We start from the raw sequence: 6,000 nt of genomic DNA on the forward strand, positions 1-6,000 counted from the left end.
AAAGATAAATACCATATAACGCTGGTGATATGGCCGCACATTCCTACAACTCTTGTGCCAGCTTTGCATTTGCAATACCAACCATTTGTACTGTTTAGCTGATATATGGCGACTTTGGATCTTGGCGCACACCATTCCTTGAATTTCGTCACTTATAAGGATTTCAAATCCACCGTCTACGTCCATGTGCTCATGAGTGTAGGACTTAGCCATGCGAAGTTGGTACACTCCCAGAGTTAGCTGACGCAATTCAGTGTCGTTTTTCTTTGGAAATTCTTGAGTAACATTCTCTGAATCCACTTTTGTCCAATTAAACCCTCGTCTGTCAAGCCCTTCATTTTCCACACGTTCCTGTAAAACACAACAACATTCGACAATTCATAAGCAAAATAAAACTGAGGTTTCTTAATTAAAATAATATATAAACATATACGTATCTTTAAGAATTTTCACACTGGATATGGTATGGATATTGATGTACAATGTATGTATATATTAACCTGCAGTATATTTAATCTCTGTGAAAGGTAAACCATTTTCGCTGCAATTTCTTGGTCCTCCTCTGATGACACGCTAAGTGGTGGTCTATACTTATTGCAAAGAGCTGCTACAATTCTCACATAATCACCGATGGATGGAATTTGCGAGTTTGGCAAGGTTTTTGCCAAATACTGCCACTGCTTAATGCGCCCATTAGCTGCTTCAACAATTCACCTGACCTGGAAAGACAAATAAAACGTTACGCATACAGTAAAACATTTTTTTATTATTTGATATACACTTGTATTGCATATCTAAAGCTGAAATATGATTATGACATAAAGGAGCACAATCAGCTCGTATTTAATGAGAATATGAAAAGCATTAAAGTACCTTTGTCACAACTCTTGACTTGTTAGAATCAAGCGTGGTCAGCTGTTTGTCATGAATGCTGGCATCTCCATCCTTATTCCAAGATCTTCCAGAACATCCTGAGCATCCCTAAATCCGCGATCAACAACAAACACATCGTCTTCTTGCAACCAGTTCCGAAGTTCTTCAGCATTATGGCAAATCATGTGTTTCAGGATGTTAGCATCATTATTTTTGGAGTTGGCAAGATAGGGTCCAAGGACCGATACGATGTATCCACTTGTAGTAACAACCATCATTGGTTTAATAAGGGGTCGGTGCTTATGCATACTGTAGGACCGCCGCGCAAATGCGAAATTAGAACTTTTTTTTAATGTAAGCGTACGTTCCATCCAATACTAAGATCGCAGGGTTTGAGGTGATGTCATCACTCAAAAGATCTCTTGCCAGTTGACGGGTGTGGTTTTCAATGACCTCCTCACGTGTAATGTGTTGAAATCCCAGGTTGTATGGAACGAAGTCTCTTATAAGAGCTGTCCTAGCAGATACAATAGCCCGTCGTACCTGCAAAATTTAACACCTGTAACAATTTCTTGTCCCTTTTTAAGTATATCAATGTTGGTTTGATATGAATTTATACAATTTTCATAAGAATTATACATAAAACGCTTACTTGAGATTTGGTCATCTGAAATAGAACAGCCAGCATTTTGTTGGAAAGCGCTGATCGAAGCTTCATTAACAGGATGCCTATACAGGTCCTCTTGCTCCGATTTCTAGATGAGTTGATACTGGCAACTGATGAGCCAATGTCATGGAATTCAAGACGAGAAAACCCTGTCAGTACCCTATAGTCTTCATCACTCATTCTGCAATCATCATCAAAGTCAAGCCTGGATTGTTGTTCAAATGCTTTATCACGCAGGTACTACAGAAAAAAACATCATCATAAAAAATAATGATTTTGACCTATTATTTTAATTATAATATATATAGATGTTCATACAGTTATCATTTCAAGCTGGAAAAAAAGCTACCTTAATGAGACCAATGATGGATGTTTTGTTCAGTGTTGTGTTGTCATTGGTCCTGATTTGATGTAAAGCTTCATCATTCATTTTCTCGCTGTCTAGGTGTCGTATGCAGCATCTTGCTCCAGTTGGAATGATGATTTCTTTCTGGATAAACACAAACATCCGAACATGATGTGAAACTGTGACAAGCTTCGGTCCTGGTTTCTTGCAAACAAAGCAGTAGCCATGGCTCTGCGATGATGATGGGATAGACAAGGGAATAGTCGGAGGACTTGAAAATGGAGACTTTGTGCGCTTCTGTTTTGGAGAATGAAATGTGGGTTCTTTTTTTTTCGTCTTCGGTGGCTGGTCTAAGAAGCATAGGTTGTCTTGTATTGGACTCCTTTATATTCCGACACTTATGTCGACATTTGTTACAAATACGGTCTGTTTCTTTCCTCATCTAAAGAAAAGTGTTTCCTTAATGTGGACAGAAACAAACTGTCGTAATAGTCGAGGAAATACCTGACAAATCCCTCCAGATATGTCCTTTAGACAGGCTGTGTCCGTAGAAACGTCTGGCAAGATGGCGGGTCAGGATATCAATATATCGTTAGATAGATCGTACGCAGATGAGTCGGGCTGTGGTACCACACTCCTCCCCTCCTTGTAGAGCCGATGATGTTCATTGGCGAATTAATACTATATTAACTTTACAGCTATGTAAAATCCACCCCCCCAAACAGTTCAACAATAGGACATGGAGTATAATAATAATTGAATTGTCCTCAAGATATGCGAAGACCAATACGTAACAGCAAACATCAGATAACAGAATTCATGCACTTTTTCTAAGTACATATATATGAAAAATGTATGTACAATCCAAAATGAGGTCCACAAAGAAAAAAAATTATAACAATAAGAAGACTGGCACTATATATAGTTAGTGGACTCGATGACTATAGATCTCCATGGCATTAGTGTTGGCTATCTTCAACAGAAGGGATGCCGGCATATTCCTTATAAAGGATACTTGCTTGGCCAAGGAGAGAATATTCCAAGGATGATTGAGGCGGCATCCAAGAGCAGGAGGAAGATAGGGGGCATCTGTCTCAAGCAAAAGTTGCTCCGGCGGTATTAATGCTATCATCCTCGGGTCCTGCACGGATTTCATTGTGACCCCAAACTTGACATGGGTCAATTCCCTCTGCCACTGCCGCAGCTCCTCTAACTCGCCAATGAAGCAGTGTCTATGAAAGACATGATCCGACATATCCATCATGTGTATGGTAGCGAGTGTGTGCACTGCTGCTTCACCCGTGCCATTGTCTCGACAGTGTAGTATGACGGGCTTGCCCAAGTCACGAGCCATCAGAAGCATTTCTGCAAGGAAGTCCAACTGTTTCCTGAGGCGCTCACGCTGGCAGTCCTGAGGGTTATGGCATGGATTACAGCTGCACTGCGATGTTAGATCTATGCCAATTTCACCAATAGCGCAGCACTGTGGCAAGCTAGCCAATTCAGAGAGCCTTGTCAGGATGTCAGGGTGGGCATCACATACAGAGTGAGGGTGGATGCCAAAGGAAACCTTCAGGTTAGTGGCCGACGCTATTTGTTGTTCCCAAGCATCCCATTCTCTAGGAAATACATAGTTGGCAATTGCCAAGTCCACATAACCTCTGCCCTGAAGGGCATCTTGCAGATGAGGCCAGTTGAGATTGCTGGAACGTTGGAGAACTTTGTCCAGATGGAAGTGACTGTCCACTAGTGATACCGGCTCTTCAAAAATGATTGGCTTATCTACAGTCATCCCTGTGGTTAGGAGACTACATTGATGGTTCTTGAACATTTCCTGACGCTCCGGGGTCTGACCCTTGAGAATAGTGGATATGACTTGCCAATGGAGTACACACTATGTGGTTTAGAGGGGAAATTATGTACGAGCATGGTTGGCTGTCACTGTAATGATCGCTGTAGAATGCCATCAGTTGATGTTCAGAAACAGTAAATTCCCCACCTGGGATGTTAATTTGAGTTACCAATAGTTGTAAGAGATCATTTAGATCCTCTGCACGAAACCATTCTCTGAGTAAACGTAATGACCCATTGAACAGCTGGCACCACTCATGTAGGTTATCATCGTCTAAGGACCTCTGCTGTCCCTTATGGGCCATAGTGTGCTTCACAGTCAGGCTAAGGGCTGACCCTTCCAATTGTCTGCACTCCCAGCAGGAGAGATTACCTATCCAAAACCATGGCAGGTGGCTGCGTAAGACATGCCGTTTCACATGTCCAGACAGGCCTTTGCCACAGACTGGGCAATGGTAGCTCTGGTTATGGGTTGGAGACGTGCCAGAGCATGAAGCCCTAGACACGGACATCCGAGTGCCGGCATCAGATACCACTGCAGAGGCTGTCTCTGGTAGGAAGTGTTCTCCTGCAATTGACTGCTCCTGTAACCTTGCTCCTGGTCCAGGAGACCATGATGAGTGATCCGAACCGGTCTCGTCTAATACGATCCAGTCGTCTCCGTTTGACGACTGACTGGTGGAGGACAGGTCGTAGTTTGGAACAAAATGGCTCTCGTCCAAACCATCCAAGTTTCTTAAATAAGCCATCTGAAATGAATGTGATGCCTAGTATATATATTCTAAAAGAATGTAACACAACGAACGGGGCCACTGGCAAAGAATGAAAAAAAAGTGTAGGGAAATCAGTTCCCTAAGGTATAAATAAAGAAAATACACAAACATAATGGCCGATTATTACTATATACATTATAATGTTAAGCACATTATTCTAGAGTAAAATCTCTAAATCTGGCTGGAGGGACCAATAGCCTTCCTCTTCGTGTTTGATGTCCATCTCTCTGAAGACTGTTACCAACGTCGACCTTGGTCGTGGCATACTCGTCTTCACCAGGATCTTTGTCCTTGTAATCTTGTGAGACATTCAAGCTTTGTCCAGGGGTTGCAACATCATCTAAGTCTGGTTCTTGACTTGCCGTTTCACTTAGATTTTGCATCTCTGTGTAGAAATATTGGTGCCGCAGTCGGCGGAGCCACATAGGAATATCTCGGTCTTGGCACAACTTAAGACAGTCATGGTGGGAGACTTTTTCCTTCTTCCGGTCTCTGACCGTATACAAAGGAGGTCTACATGCCACAACAAGGAATGGCCCAGTCCAAGGTGATCTTAATTTAGGTGACTGGCCAATTTTTGTGCTTGAGTCAAGTTTGTAAACTATATCACCCTCATTGTAGTGGTACTCTGCTATTTTCAAGTCATAGTCTCGCTTTTGACGCATTTGGGCTTGCATCAAATTCTGGCGAGTTAATTGGTGGGCACCCGCCAGGCGTTGGGAAAGTTTGGCACTCCATTCACTCGGGTCTTGCGGTGTGAGGATTTCTGGTATGTTTCCCGTTATTAGGTGTACCGGTTGAATGACTTCGCGACCTAGCATTAATCTATTAGGAGTGAACCCCGTTTATCGGTGGACGGTTGAGTGCAGAGCCATAGCTAGTAGAGGCAAATCTGTCCCACTTTCTGTTATTTTTCTCAATAAAACACCTTAGCATTTGCAAGACAGTTGTGTTATACCTCTCTACTTGTCCATTGGATGACGGATGATAGGGTGTAGTTCGGGTTTTAGCAATCTGAAGAGCTTCACATAGAGATTTGAATAGATTACTATCAAAGTTCTTGCCTTGGTCTGTATGAACCTGAAGTGGGCATCCAAATGTAACTATGAAGTGCACCAAGAACTTTTGAGCTATCGACAAGGCGCATTGATCAGGGAGAGCAGCAATTTCTATCCACTTCGTGAACTGTTCAATCATCATTAAGACATAGCTGTTACCATCTTCACTAGTGTTGAATGGACCCAGGATGTCCAGATGCACACGCTCCATTGGGAAACCGGAATGGTAAGTACCCAAGGAGGCTCGAGGCCTCACATGTGGTTTCTTATTTTGATTGCAAGTACTGCATGACTGAACATATTCTATACAGTCACGAGACATGTTGTACCACATGTAATTTTGTTTGAGTCTCTCAAGGGTCTTTTGCTGCCCCAAATGTCCAGATGTTTTGAAATCGTGACACCCCTCCAAGACAGTTGCTTGAAGCTATT

At 42.5% G+C, this 6,000-nt stretch overlaps 1 pseudogene; it reads right to left on the reverse strand.

Annotated features, from left to right (window-relative positions):
• Positions 1-2,811: 2,811 nt before the first annotated feature.
• LOC130048064 (3'-5' ssDNA/RNA exonuclease TatD-like) lies at positions 2,812-3,853 on the reverse strand (annotated as a pseudogene).
• Positions 3,854-6,000: the final 2,147 nt, after the last annotated feature.

Source organism: Ostrea edulis, chromosome 1 (assembly GCF_947568905.1).
Source record: "Ostrea edulis chromosome 1, xbOstEdul1.1, whole genome shotgun sequence".
Taxonomy (NCBI): domain Eukaryota; kingdom Metazoa; phylum Mollusca; class Bivalvia; order Ostreida; family Ostreidae; genus Ostrea; species Ostrea edulis.